The 15,224-nt window shown below is 37.7% G+C and overlaps 1 long non-coding RNA gene across 10 annotated transcripts in view; it reads left to right on the top strand.

Moving 5' to 3' along the window:
• LOC120100812 (uncharacterized) overlaps positions 1 to 15,224 on the top strand; it is a 122,928-nt gene that overhangs the window by 84,923 nt on the left and 22,781 nt on the right. For all 10 annotated transcript variants that reach the window (XR_015671620.1, XR_015671613.1, XR_015671621.1 and 7 more), the window contains exons 5-6: positions 8,601 to 8,699; positions 10,064 to 10,134. This is a non-coding gene — a long non-coding RNA (uncharacterized LOC120100812). The remainder of the gene's footprint in view (positions 1 to 8,600; positions 8,700 to 10,063; positions 10,135 to 15,224) is intronic.

The raw sequence follows: 15,224 nt of genomic DNA, 5'->3' as shown, positions 1-15,224 counted from the left end.
AAATTGACAAATTTTTATAAATTATTATTACCATACTGAGCTCTAGCAGCCTAGAATTTGGTTGTCCTGCCTGACATCATTTTGGTATCTGTTATTCATCAACTTTCTGTTGTCCTTAGTACCCTTCCGTGCTTCCAGGGATCACTATGGTACGCTTTTCTTTTATGGACTCATCTTAAATCTTTTTACCCCAAAATAAGAACATACAATATTTGTCTTTTGGTTTCTAGTTTATTTTTTCCCACCAAAATATTTTCCAGTGCCATTGAAGTTATTGGCAATGACAGGAATTGATTTTTTTTCTTACCATTGTGTATGTACCACATATTTTCTTTTTCTTTTTCTTTTTTTATTTTATGGAATATTTTCTTTATTTAAATTTCAAATGTTATCCCCTTTTCAGGTTTCCCCTCCAGCAACCCCCTATCACAACCCCTTTCCCTGGTATCTATGAGGGCGTTCCCCCAAACACCCACTTCTACCCCCCCCCACCCCCTGACATTTCCATACACTGGGGAAATGCTCATTCACAGGACCAAGGGCCTCTCCTCCCACTGATGACCTACAAGGCCATCTTGTGCTACATATGCAGGTGGAGCCATCATTTGCTGCATGTGTGCATTTTTTGTTGGTGGTTTAGTTCCTGGGAGCTCTGGGGTGTCTGGTTGGTTGGTGAATGGGGTTGCAAACCCCTTCAACTCCTTCAGTCCTTTCTCTAACTCTTCCATTGGGGACCCCATTCTCAATCCAATCATTGGCAGCGAGCATCCTCCTCTGTATTAGTAAAGCTTTGGCAGAGCCTCTGAGTAGAAATTCATATCAGGCCCCTTTCAGCAAGCACTTCTTGTCATCAGCAATAGTGACTGGGTTTGGTGGCTGCATTTGGGATGGATCCCCAGGTGTGGCAGTCTCTGGATGGCCTTTCCTTCAGTCTCTGCTCCATGATTTGTCTCTGTATTTCCTTCTGTGAGTATTTTGTTCCCCCTTCTAAGAAGAACTGAAGCATCCAAACTTTGGTCTTCTCCTTGAGCTTCCTGTGGATTGTAAATTGTATTTTGGGCAATCCAAGCTTTTGGGCTAATATCCACTCATCAGTGAATGCATACCATGTGTGCTTTTGGTGATTGGGTTACCTCACTCAGGATGATATTTTCTAGTTCTATCTATTTGACTATGAATTTCATAAAGTAATTGTTTTTGATAGAGTAGTACTCCATTGTGTAAATATACCATATTTTCTGTATCTAGTCCTCTATTGAAGGGCATCTGGGTACTTTCCAACTTCTGACTACTATAAATAAGGCTGCTCAGAGCATAGTGGAACATGTGTCCTTGTTATATGTTGGAGCATCTTTTGGGCATATACCCAGGAGTGGTATATCTGGGTCTTCAGGAAGCACTATGTCCAAATTTCTGAAGAACTGACAGACAGATTTCTAGAGTGGTTGTAACAGTTTCCATCCCACCAACTTTTTCTCTACATCCTAGCCATTGATCTTAACCATTCTGACTGGTGTGAGGTGGAATCTCAGTTTTGTTTTGATTTGTATTTCCCTGATGATTAAGGATGTTGATTATTTCTTTAGGTGTTTCTTGGCCATTCAAGTTTCTTCAGTTGAGAGTTCTTTGTTTAGCTCTGTACCTCATTTTAAGTAGTGTTATTTGAGTCTCTGGAGTCTACCTTCTTAAGATCTTTGTATATATTGGATATTAGCCCTCCATTCAATATAGGATTGGTAAAAGTTCTTTTCCCAATCTGTTGGTTGCCATTTTGTACTATTGACAGTGTCCTTTGCCTTAGAGAAGCTTTGCAATTTTGTAAGGTTCCATTTGTCTATTGTTGATCTTAGAGCATAAGCCATTGGTGTTCTGTTAAGGAAAATTTCCCCTATGCCAATGTGTTCAAGGCTCTTCCCCACTTCTATTAGTTTCAGTGTATCTGGTTTTATGTCGAGGTTCTTGATCTGTTTGGACTTGAGCTTTGTACAAGGAGATAAGTATCGTCAATTTGCATTCTTCTTCATGCTGACCTCCAGTTGAACCAGCCTCATTTGTTGAAAATGCTACCTTTTCCCCACTGGATGATTTTAGTTCCTTTGTCAAAGATCAAATGACCATAGGTGTGTGAGTTCATTTTTGGGTCTTCAATTCTATTCCGTTGATCCACTTGCCTGTCTCTGTACCAATACAACAAAGTTTTTATCACTATTGCTCTGTAATACAGCTTGAGGTCAGGGATGGCAATTCCTTCAGAAGAAAGAAATAAAGAAAGAAATTAAAGATGTTTAGAATTTAATGAAAATGAAGGCACAGTATACCAAAACTTATGCTACGAGGAAGATTTATAGTTCTGAGTGCCTCCAAATAGAAACTGGAGAGAACATACATTAGCAGCTTGACAGCACACCTGAAAATTCTACAAGATCAACAAGATAGATAAACCCTTAGTCAAACTAAACAGAGGGCACAAAGAGTATAACCAAATTAACAATTCAGAAGTAAAAAAGGGAGACATAATAACAGAAACTGAGGAAATTCAAAAAATTATCAGATCCTATTATAAAAGCCGATTCTCAAAAAAACTGGAAAATCTGAGTAAAATGGACAATGTTTTTAGACAGATACCAGGTACCAAAGTTAAATCAGGATCAGATAAACCATCTAAACTGTCCCATAAACCCCAAAGACATAGAAGCAGTCATTAAAATATCCAAACAAAAAAAAATAAATAAATAAAAAAAAGTCAGTAGTAGATGGGTTTAGTGCAGAATTCTATTAGACCTTCAAAGAAGACCAAAAGATGTTTTCTTTATCCATTTTTCTTTCAATGGACAGTTCATTGATTCTATACTGTGGCTATAGTGAACAGTACTGCTATAAACATGGGAGTGAATGCATCTCTTTTATATGCTTATAGAATTTCTTTTAAATATCTACCCATGATTTCTTTTAGATAGCTGTCTCATAGAATTTTTTAATGATTTTCTCTTTTTCGGTTGAAATGTTTATTTTCTTTACATGTTACTATGGGCCGATTTATACAAAAAAAGGCCAACACCTCACTTAGAAATTCTGAGCGGCCCTATTTGTAGGACCCATTGGCATTCTTGCTCTGGCATTCTCAGCCAGGCTCTCCTGCTGCACGGCTCAGCATTAAATGAGTTGTGTACATGGGTTTGTCATGAAGATCTATTCTTTGAGTATATACAGTTTATCTGAAGTCTAATCTGTGTACACTGGTCTTATTTTGGGGAAAGCATAGGGCTGGGGTCTTTTGGAGCTTATCTGGAACTGGAATTCACAGGACTAGCCATAGTGTTGGCTAAGCTGTAGTTTGGAAAAGTACAATAGTTTGGTGCTGTGCTTAATGGGAGCAGGCTGAAAGTGAAGTTGTTTCTCTTAATTTTCTTGTCCGCATGCGACTGGGAGCAATTATCTCTGCACTGTCTCATCCAGGGGTGGGCATGTATATAGAAGGAAGCCAAAGGAGTTCAATCCTTTTCTGTAGAGTAGATGGTTATAGACAATTCATTTGGTTGACTAGAGAAATTTTATAATGTCTTCTCTATGATTTGCAGTTGGAAACTTCTTTATCATGAGCAATGTAACATTTTACTTGTATACTGAGAAATAAATCATGGGTTATTTGGAGAAATGTTTGTGATAAAGTGATGAGAGAACATTCCAAATGTGAATAATTGAATTAAACCAATACACTTCAAATAGATAATGATAATGGGAGGAAAGACTGATTTCCACCACAGAATGGGATTAGTAATAAACTTGGTTACCATAGTGGTTTGATTGGCCCTCAAAGGCTCATATATTTGAATGCTTGGTTCTGGGTTGGAGTAACTGTTTGGGAACATTATAGCACCTTTAAAATGTGGAACAAGACTGCAGGAAGTCTTTGAGAATATAGCATTGTGCACCAACTGCAGTTGGCTTTCTCAGCTTGTGGGTGAAGATGTGATCATCTGACTTTTTGCCCAGCTGCCTGCTCACCTGCTGACATGGTCTTCCTGTCATTATGGGACTCACTCTCTCTCGCCCTCCCTCCCCCTCCCTGTTCTTCCCTCCTTCCCTGTTCCTCCCTCCCTCCCTCCCTTTCTCTCTCTCTCTCTCTCTCTCTCTCTCTCTCTCTCTCTCTCTCTCCCTCTCTGTGTGTGTGTGTCTGTCTGTCTGTCTGTCTGTCTCTCAAGCTCAGCCAAGGTAAACTATTTCTTTTAGTTGGTCATTGGCAGGAAGTTTTATGATAGCAACAAAATTTATAAATAAGTGATAAACAGAAAATAGATCTCAAAAGGGAGAGACTGAGTTAAAAAATAGGAAGGAGGGACAGTTTAAAATAATAATAAGAGAGAGAGAGAGAGACAGAGAGAGAGAGAGAGAGAGAGAGAGAGAGAGAGAGAGAGAGAGAAGATTGAGAAGAAAACCCACAAATCATTGGAGAAGAAAGGAATCGATCCTGTCAGGAATATTTAACAATCTTGGCAGTCACTGTTGTCCTTCCAGGAATGGTTACATTGGCACAGATATCTTGGAGGTAGGCCATTGGTAGCCAAGATTGTTCCTTGTTGAGACATAGCTGAAGAAAATGCTTTCTTGACTGTGGCAGAAATCTAGGACTTGGAATGTTGAAGGTAGGTATTAGTTATGTGTTTGGCATACCAGGTGGCTATGGAATCACTGTACAAGTTGCAACTTCTTTTATTACTATTATTATTATTATTATTATTATTATTATTATTATTATTGGATATTTTATTTATTCACATTTCAAGTGCTATCCCCTTTCCAAGTTTCCTTTCCGGAACCTCCCTATTTCATCCCCCCTCCCCCTGCTTCTATGAGGGTGCTCCCCCACCCATCCCTTTTACCTCCTCTCCTTGACATTCCCCTATACTAGGGCATCAAGCTTTCACAAGACTAAGGGCCTCTTCTCCTACTGAGACCTGACAATGCCATCCTCTGCTACACATACAGCTGGAGTCATGGGTCCCTCCATGTGAACTCTTTGGTTGGTGGTTTAGTCCCTGGGATCTCTGGGGGTCTGGTTAGTTGATATTATTGTTCGTCCTATGGGGTTTCAAATCCCCTCAGTTCTTTCAATCCTTTCTCACTAAGTCATAATAGAAAACTAAAAACCTTCAAAGTTAAATGCAACATTGGAATGCATTTGTTCACATCTGAGAAAGCCTATTACCATATTCTCGAGTTACCAACACAAAGACTAGAGACACCAAGGCTTGCTAAATGTAATATATTAAAAATTGACCTAATATCTTCTTATAAACTAAATTATGTTTCATGTAGTTTTTGCACACACACACACACACAGACACACACACACACATATATATCAGAATGCATGCTGTTTTATTAATTAGTGTACAAAGAATTGTTAGGTTTGATGATTATGTTCAATTAAGTATAATGAATATAATTAATGTAGTTGCTGTTTTAGGTTCTTGAGTTAATAGTGCTATTAACTGAAGCTGTTTTTGCTGTGGTAGTGATTATTGTAATAGTAGAGTACTGAACTTAAAATGAGAGGAAAGTTAAAAGTTTGATGAGTGGATTTTTGTTTTTTATTAAATTTCTGTATGTACATATGCATATACACATACCTTTATGTACATATTGTCACCAAATTAACACATTGTCATGTAAGCATAAATTGTAACATTGATTTTCTAGCCATAGTGTTAGCTGCTACAAACTACTTCTTTTTTTTTAAATCTTTTTAGAAGAGAAATTTTAAATCTAAATGGGGTTATTAAATTTTACTTGGAAGAAGAATGTCCCTGCCTTTTCATCACCTGAAATGGAAACGATTCATTTTCTTCCAAAGGAAAGCAGTAAACAGCATTTTCACATGCCAAATATTTTAAATCTAGTGATTTTTCTTTCACCTTTGCACTTTGATGTGGCATTATTTCACTGTTGGTGTTGACTGATATAATATACAGGATAAATTTAATTGTAACTGTCTTGTTCTTGTCTACTTATTCTATAGGCCATATTTTTGAATGTTTAAATAATGAAGGGAAAAATTACTCTTGTGGCTTTAAACAGTACTGTAGGAAGCATAGGTCCTCAATATGTTATTTACAGTACAAAGACCATGATTAAACAGTATACTTTATCATGTACCAGAAAATTATCATTGATCCTGAGATAAAGAAAAATTTCATTAAATGTATTTTATGTATGCACACTCATTAGGCATGGACCTACATAATCCCACATATTTTATTTTTTGTAATGTTATTTGCACATGCCTGCAGGACTATTGGCTTTTGATGCATAAGTTAAGTAAGATTTCTACTTACACATGTTTTCGAACCACAGTAGACTCTAGTCTTTGCCTGGATTCTACATGGCTGCTGGGATCCATAATCCAGTCCACATGCTTGCACAGTCAGTACTCTTAAATTCTTAGCTCTTTCTCCTGACCCTACATACATTAATTTTTATGACCCTTAATATAGTCAAAACTTTAAAAATTAAAAACGAAAATCTGGCAAATATTTGATTAAAGGCACATGCCACCCCCACCTGGCCATACTTCATTCATAATTCTTACATTTACGCAAATAATTTTCTGTTTTTTATACAATTTCTTCAATACTTTATTTTTACATATTGACTATTTGAATATTGGCTATACCCATAGGCTTATTAGTATTTTAATTGGAAGTATAATATAATATTTTTATTCTGTGATTATTTGAATGAAATTAAACTGCATTTTTGAATCCCTTCACTGTATCACATCTCATTTCTAAAATAGTCTAATTATTATTTTACTCTACTTATTTTATAGTCTACATATTATTCTAAATTTCATCAAATAACATTCTCATGCTCATTTTACCAATTGTTTCAGTTATATTGCTTGCGTTTTTCTTAATTTTCTTGATTTTCTATCTTTAAACTTTTAAAATGCCGTTTTTACTTAATTATTTATTAATTTATTTATTAATTTTTATATTTTGAGACAGGGCTCACTGTGTAGTCATGGCTTACCTAGGACTTGCTATGTGGACCAGCCTGGCCTCAAACTTAAAAAGCTACACCTGTCTCTGCCTATTGCCTGCTGGCATTAAAGGCATGCACCACCATGCCTCACATTCATTTATTAATATAAGCACACCATGTAAGTTTCTTTTTGTATCTCAATTTAGGGGCATTTTTTCAAAGTATTGATCCATTTAATTAAAATTTTTAATTATTTCTTTGGATGACAGATAAGGAATTTAAAAGTGTTTATATCGTTAATTTTCTGCTTACAAAATAGTTGCACAATGTTAATAAGGTGTATTCACTATAATATTGAATTTAGAAATTTACTTTATGCAAGACAGAATTGATTTTCTCAAATATGTTACAGGATACATATATGTTCAAATTAGATACAAAAATCTCAGACATAGACACATTTCTAGTGTGTATAAGGCACGACAATTGTATTCTTAAAATCTTACATACATTCCAAATTCATGATCTATAAATATTGTATCTTACAATTTGATTAATTTGTCATAATTTTATGTTTTATTGAGCTACCTATTTTTATTTTGATTTATCATTTAATAGTGATTCAACCCCAATTCCTAAATATATAACAGTAAAGTTTCATGTTCTGTGAACTTGTACCTTTTGTACCATGTAACATACATTTGAGATTGCTATACATGTAATAATATGAACCTCAATTTCGTCCTTCTTTCCTTCATATCATTCATTTATATTGTTCTCCATGGCTTGATAGGTGTGTGTGTGTGTGTGTGTGTGTGTGTGTGTGTGTGTGTGTGTGTGTATGCATAGCTAGGCTTTATTCGTTGGAAAGCAAGCCATACCTAGAATAAGCTACTCTTTGAGAAAAAGTTTAATGGTCTATTGCTGGCCATCTGGTATTGATGATTGAGAAGTCAGTTAGTGACTGAACAGATTGAGTGATGAGAAAAGAGTCATAGGTAGACAAAGCTGTTTTTCAAGTCACACTTAGATGGTTGTCTTCTGGGTTCTTATTTCCTGAGACAAAGACTTATAGGTCTTTCTCAGCCTATAGGAAACTGCTGTTTGGATCTTTCAGTGTTCTTGCTGTACTATTCTTGGCAGGAACCAGTAAACTTCCCTGTCTTTGTCTGAATCAACCAATCCACCAAAACAACACAGACAACTAATCTAAAGAAAAGAAAGGGAGCTTTATTATACTACAAATGTAAAGCCCTCGACTCTCCAGGAAGAAAAATGGACTCTAGTTTTCAGATCATGTCCTGTTAGTTTCTCTTTCTTTGCTATGCTTACTTTTGTTTATAATAAACCTTGGCTATGAGGTGTACCAGTGCATCTCTCTTGCTTTTCAGTTCTTCAGTGGTGGAGAAAATGAATGGAATCCAACTCTTAGGTAGTAACAGTATTAGTTAAGTTACTTTTTAAATATGTGTATTCATCTGACAACTACTCGAATAATTTACAGTAAATCTTCTAGTTATTAACAATATGAGATTCAGAATTATTCTTACTCATGTCTTCATCCATCCATCTACCTATCACCCCATCCACATGTTTATACTGTTTATATTTTACAGGTGTTTTCCAAAAAGTGCTTTATAAAAACAGCCAGGCAGTTCAGCATTGTGGATAAGCTTTTATAACTTACTTACACCCTGAAGATTTCAGAGTTCACAGTAAGTAAATCACTGCGTGCACCTTTTCCAGTTTCTTCTTGTGAAATACATTTTTTCTCACTATTATTTCTCAAGGCCATATCCAATGGCAGGCAATGTATGCCTTTGGCTTGTATTAACACAGTGCAACTACACATACACACAGCTACTTTTGCATTTTTCCTAGCTAAAGCCTCCAACATGGCCATGGGAGTGAGCTCACAGAAGGCAACTTAGTGTGTAGATAAGGAGTAGCTTGAACAGACTCTAATTTTGTCATGGGCGGGGCTATATCAACAATGATGCCTTGTGAACAATGGATATTTGTAAGAAAGAAAAGTCCCAGGTGCCAGGAAAATAAGAGCTTCCCAGGACCCCATGGGGATGACATTACCTGAAATACCCAAAGAAGGACAGGTAGAACCTGTGGAGACCATATCCAAAGGTTAGACATGCCCCCCCAGTTGAGAAATGGGGCCACCCACCCATTTCCAAAATTTTACCCCAGAATTGTTTTTGTCTAAAGGAAGTAGAGGGACAAAGAGTAGAGCAGAGACGGAAGGAAAGACCATCCAGAGACTGCCCCACATAGGGATACATCTCATTGGCATCCACCAAATCCAGTCAATATTACTGATGCCATGAAGTGCTTACCGACAGGAGCATAGTACAGCAGTCTCCTGAGAGGCTCTGCCAGAGCCTGAGCAATACAGATGCACATGCTTGAAGCCAATCATAGGTCTGATCACAGGGATCCCAATGGAAGAATTAGGGGAAGGACTGAAGGAGCTGAAGGTGCCTTATGTGGCATTAGTGGTAGGAGAGGCCCTTGGTCCTCTGAAGGACTTTGCCCCAGTGTAGAGGAATTCCAGGGCAATGAGGTGGGAATGTGTGGGTGGATGGGGGAGCACCCTCAAAGAAACAGGGTAAGGTGAGAAGGGGCAGGGGGTTTGCAGAGGGGAAATCGGGAAAGGGGATAACATTTGAAATGTAAATAAAATAAATATCCACTCAAACAAGAAATTAATATTTTATCATGAATATTTGATGTATTTAAAGTAAATTAACATTTCAATTGCCTATATATGACTTCGTCTTAATTTAACTTTTGTTTGTGCTATGCACATGTATGTGTGTTACATTTTCAGAGAATATTTTAAAAATTAGATAAGAATAAGGTTTTCTCTTACTACATTCTTATTCCACTCTTCTGGCTTCCACTGTTGCTCTTGAATAGTTCTTTGTCATTTGATTTTCTCTCCATTTCCAGAAGAACTTTTGTCTCTCTGGAACTGTATGTCTTAAACCTTCAGAATCACTGATCATGACTTAATATTTAAATAATTATAAATTTATTTTTCTTTGTTCTGCGTTATGTTTTTCAGACTTTCAGGATCTAAGGAATGGTGACCATCATAAGCCTGTTTGTGCTTCTAAAAGGAACACTGACACCTAGGTAATTCAAAGGAGTAATTTATTGCTCACAGTATTAGATTCTGGACAGACTACTGTCTAAGTGCCACGAACTGTGAGAGCATTCATACTATATATGATGTTGTAAGGCTAAATGGGAAAAAAAGGCATGGAAGATCAAGAGATAGGGAAACTTACTTTTATTTGAAAATAACTAAAAAGTCATTCAACAGCGCCCACAGTAAATGTTATAATAACAGAAGGCTTTGCTCCCAAGATTAATCATCTCTCAAATATATCACATTTCAACAATTACTCATTGATGATTAGTATCAAACGCCTGAATGCCAAGGGCACTTGAATATTGGTGCTGGCTTTCACTAACCTATCCTATTCTTTCATGGAAATTTATTCCTCATGTAGACTTTGACTTTTTTTTTTTTCATTTTCAATGTCTCCCATAATGTCCAGTGTGGGTTTGCCACAGTATTGTGTCATTTCTTCATAAGCTAACACTATCATTGTTTTGAAAATTGTGTGCTTGTATGTAGTCTTTCCAAATTTCCCATTTGGCTGATTTTCAAGGATACTTTCTTTTTAACATAGGTTATTGGTCTTCACTTTTCTTTTCCTTATATATTCAGGCACAGAAACATAATTAATTTGCATTGATTTAGACTGCATTTGCATTTGGAATACACATAGAAAAAGGTATTTGACTAATCAAGCTATCTAACTCAAGTAGTGGACTTTTTCCATATGCATTTATCATTTTCTTATTTGTGAGTTCATCACTGGTACAATTATAACAATGTTGATATTTTTTACATTTCTAACTTAATTTCTATGTTTAAAAATGTTAAGTACCAAATCACTCTCATCTCCTATTCCCTCCGCTCTATTTCCTCTCCCATCCTCTACCTCACGATTCCCTCCCAATTTCACATGCTCTTCACTTTTATTTTGAACACATTCAGTCCACTGAGTATTGCAGTGTGTGTATTTGTCTCAGCTATGTGCTGGTGAACAGAGAACCTTTATGACACATCTGTATACCATACTCCCTCCTCCGAAGTGTGAGTGATCAAGGTGCACCATTTAACTAGGTTACTAGTTTTTTGTTTTTTTGTTTTTTTGTTTTTTGTTTTTTTAAAGAATTGTCTTTCACAGTCTCTGGTGAGAAGTCTGGTGTAATTCTGATAGGTCTGCCTTTATATGTTACTTGACTTTTTTTCTTACTGCTTTTAATATTCTTTCTTTGTTTTGTGCATTTGGTGTTTTGACTATTATGTGACAGAGGGAATTCCTTTTCTGGTCCAATCTATTTGGAATTCTGTAGGAGTCTTACATGTTTGTGGGTATCTCTTTCTTTAGGTTAGGGAAGTTTTCTTCTATAATTTTGTTGAAGATATTTACTGGCCCTTTAAGTTGGGAATCTTCACTCTCTTCTATGCCTATTATCCTTAGGTTTGATCGTCTCATTGTGTCCTGCATTTCCTGTATGTTTTGGACTAGGAGCATTTTACATTATCTTTGATGATTGTGTTGATGTTTTCTATGGTATCTTCTCCTCCTGAGGTTCTCTCTTCTATCTCTTGTATTCTGTTGTTGATGCGCACATCTATGACTCCTGATCTCTTTCCTAGGTTATCTATCTCCAGGGTGGTCTCCTTTTGTGCTTTCTTTATTGTTTTTATTTCCATTTTTTAACTCCTGGATGGTTTTATTCAATTCCTTCTCCTATATAGTTGTATTTTACTGAAATTCTTTAAGGGACTTTTATGTTTCCTTTTTAAGGGCTTTACTTGTGTTGTTCTGTATTTCCTTAAGGGAGTTTTTTGACTGTCATAAAGTCCTCCATCATCATGATAAAATCTTGCTTTTCCATTGTGTTTGGATATCCAGTATTTGTTTTGGTGGGAGAAGTGGACTCTGGTGATGCCAAGTAGTCTTGGTTTCTGTTGCTTGGGTTCCTGCATTGCCTCTTACCATCAGATTGTCCCTGATGTTAGCTTGTCTTGCTGTTTCTGAAAGTGTCTTGATCCTCCTGTAGGCCTGTGTGTCAGCAATCATATAGACATTTTCCTGTTTTCTTTCAGCAGGTTCTGGGAACACAGTGTTCTGCTCTCATGCATGTAGTTGCTCCTGGCAGCTGGTTTTCAGCTCTCAGTGAGAGCAGGAACCATAAGGGTCCTGCCCCTACTGCGCCTAAGTTGTTGTGTGCAGGGGGCACAGATGGCACTAGGCTTTTTCATCTATGATCAGGAATGTGGGCAGAGAGTTGTCTCCTCTGATTTCTCAGGAGTGTCCACACTTCTGAGGGTCCAGCTCCCCACCCCCCACCCGCCATGGGATTTGGGTACAGTGAGCTGTTTGACCAGTTCTGTTCAGTTCTGGGCACAGACCTGGGCCACAGGTTCCTTCAGCTGGACTGCTCCTATATTCCTGTATCCAGAGGCACTATGCAGTTTCCTCTTGGGCCAACAATATGGGCAAAGGTGGGCAAAAGTGGAAGTCTCTCCTGTGGTCGCAGGATTTCCCTCACTTCTGGGTGTTCAGCTCTTTCTCTCATGGAATTTGGGAGCAGGGAGTTGTGGGATGGGATCACATCAGTTGCAGGCACAGCCAGAAACCGGAAATGCCCTGTCCCAGAAGAAAAGAAGGATAGAGGGGGAAAAATATATAGGACAGCATTGAGAGTCCAAATGCAGAGTTACATACCGAAGGCTATCTCTGTATAAATATACGGAATCAATATTGTATAATAGACTTAAAATATAGAACTAACTTAAAAAAATTTGTCCTTCATGTTGTTAGGTTCTCCAGACCTCTACAAGATTAGTTCCTTTAAAATTTAATTCCTTCATACACTACTATAAATAGACATCAATTTGTTCTTAAGATATTCTTTATAACCTAAACATCCAGGAAGGCAGCCTTGGGATATTCTCTTTTAATCTGCTTTTCTCTGGTGAAACTTGATTGTTTTTTATACTATTCCCAAGTATTAACTCACTCTCAGATTAGCAGTGCATTTGATAAGCTATAGTCCGGTGAACTTCCATTTGTAAACCTCAAATCTTCACATGAAATATAGCCTTAGCATTCAGGTCTTGTGATACTAGATGGTATCTCTAAACCTCATTACTTTTTCTTTCTTTCTTTCTTTCTTTCTTTCTTTCTTTCTTTCTTTCTTTCTTTGTTTTATCTTTATTAACTTGAGTATTTCTTATTTACAGTTCAATTGTTATTCCCTTTCCCGGTTTCCAGGCCAACATCCCCCTAACCCCTCCCCCTCCCCTACTATATGGGTGTTCCCCTCCCCATCCTCCCCCCATTACCGCCCTCCCCTCAACAATCACTTTCACTGGGGGTTCAGTCTTGGCAGGACCAAGGGCTTCCCCTTCCACTGGTGCTCTTACTAGGCTATTCATTGCTAACTATGAGGGTAGAGTCCAGGGACAGTCCATGTATAGTCTTTGGTTAGTGGCTTAGTCCCTGGAAGCTCTGGTTGGTTGGTATTATTGTTCATATGGGGTCTCAAGCCTCTTCAAGCTCTTCTAGTCCATTCTCTGATTCCTTCAATGGGGGGTCCTGTTCTGGGTTCAGTGGTTTGCTGCTGGCATTCGCCTCTGTATTTGCTGTTTTCTGGCTGTGTCCCTCAGGAGAGATCTACATCCAGTTCCTGTTGGCCTGCACTTCTTTACTTCATCCATCTAATCTAATTGGGTGGCTCTATATGTATGGGACACATGTGGGGTAGGCTCTGAATGGGTGTTCCTTCTGCCTCTGTTTTAAACTTTGCCTCCCTATTCACTGCCAAGGGTATCCTTGTTCACCATTTAAAGAAGGAGTAAAGCATTCTTATTTTGGTCATCCCTCTTGAGTTTCATGTGTTCTGGGCATCTAGGTATATTGAAGCATTTGTTCTAATAGTCACTTATCAGTGAGTACATACCATGTTTGTTTTTCTGTGATTGAGTTACCTAACACAGGATGATACTTTCTAGTTCCATCCATTTGCCTATGAATTTCATGAAGTCATTGTTTTTGATAGCTGAGTAATATTCCATTGTGTAGATGTACCACATTTTCTGTATCCATTCCTCTGTTGAAGGGCATCTGGGTTCTTTCCAGCTTCTGGCTCTTATAAATAAGGCTGTGATGAACATAGCGGAGCACGTGTCTTTTTTATATGTTGGGGCATCTTTTGGGTATATGCCCAAGAGAGGTATAGCTGGATCCTCAGGCAGTTCAATGTCCAATTTTCTGAGGAACTTCCAGACTGATTTCCAGAATGGTTGTACCAGTCTGCAATCCCACCAACAATGGAGGAGTGTTCCTCTTTCTCCGCATCCTCGCCAGCATCTGCTGTCACCTGAGTTTTTGATCTTAGCCATTCTCACTGGTGTGAGGTGAAATCTCAGGGTTGTTTTGATTTGCATTTCCCTTATGACTAAAGATGTTGAACATTTCTTTAGGTGTTTCTCAGCCATTCAGTATTCCTCAGCTGTGAAATCTTTGTTTAGCTCTGAACCCCATTTTTTATTGGGTTATTTGTCTCCCTGCGGTCTAACTTCTTGAGTTCTTTGTATATTTTGGATATAAGCCCTCTATCAGTTGTAGGATTGGTGAAGATCTTTTCCCAATCTGTTGGTTGTTATTTTATCCTAACAACAGTGTCCTTTGCCTTACAGAAGCTTTGCAGTTTTCTGAGTCCCCATTTGTCGATTCTTGATCTCAGGGCATAAGCCATTGGTGTTTTGTTCAGGAAATTTTCTCCAGTGCCCATGTGTTCGAGATGCTTCCCCACTTTTTCTTTTATTAGTTTGAGTGTATCTTGTCTGATATGGAGTTCCTTGATCAATCTGCATTCTTCTACATATTGACCTCCAGTTGAACCAGCACCATTTGCTGAAAATGGTATCTTTTTTCCCTTGGATGGTTTTGGCTCCTTTGTCAAAAATCAAGTGACCATATAGGTGTGTGGGTTCATTTATGGGTCTTCAATTCTATTCCACTGGTATATCTGTCTGTCTCTGTACCAATATCATGCAGTTTTTATCACTATTTCTCTGTAATACTGACTGAAGTTAGGGATGGTGATTACCCCAGAAGTCCTTTATTGTTAAG

This window comes from Rattus norvegicus, chromosome 2 (assembly GCF_021556685.1).
Source record: "Rattus norvegicus strain SHRSP/BbbUtx chromosome 2, alternate assembly SHRSP_T2T, whole genome shotgun sequence".
In the NCBI taxonomy this organism is placed as follows: Eukaryota; Metazoa; Chordata; class Mammalia; order Rodentia; family Muridae; genus Rattus; species Rattus norvegicus.
This window is presented reverse-complemented; position numbering and strand designations above follow the sequence as displayed.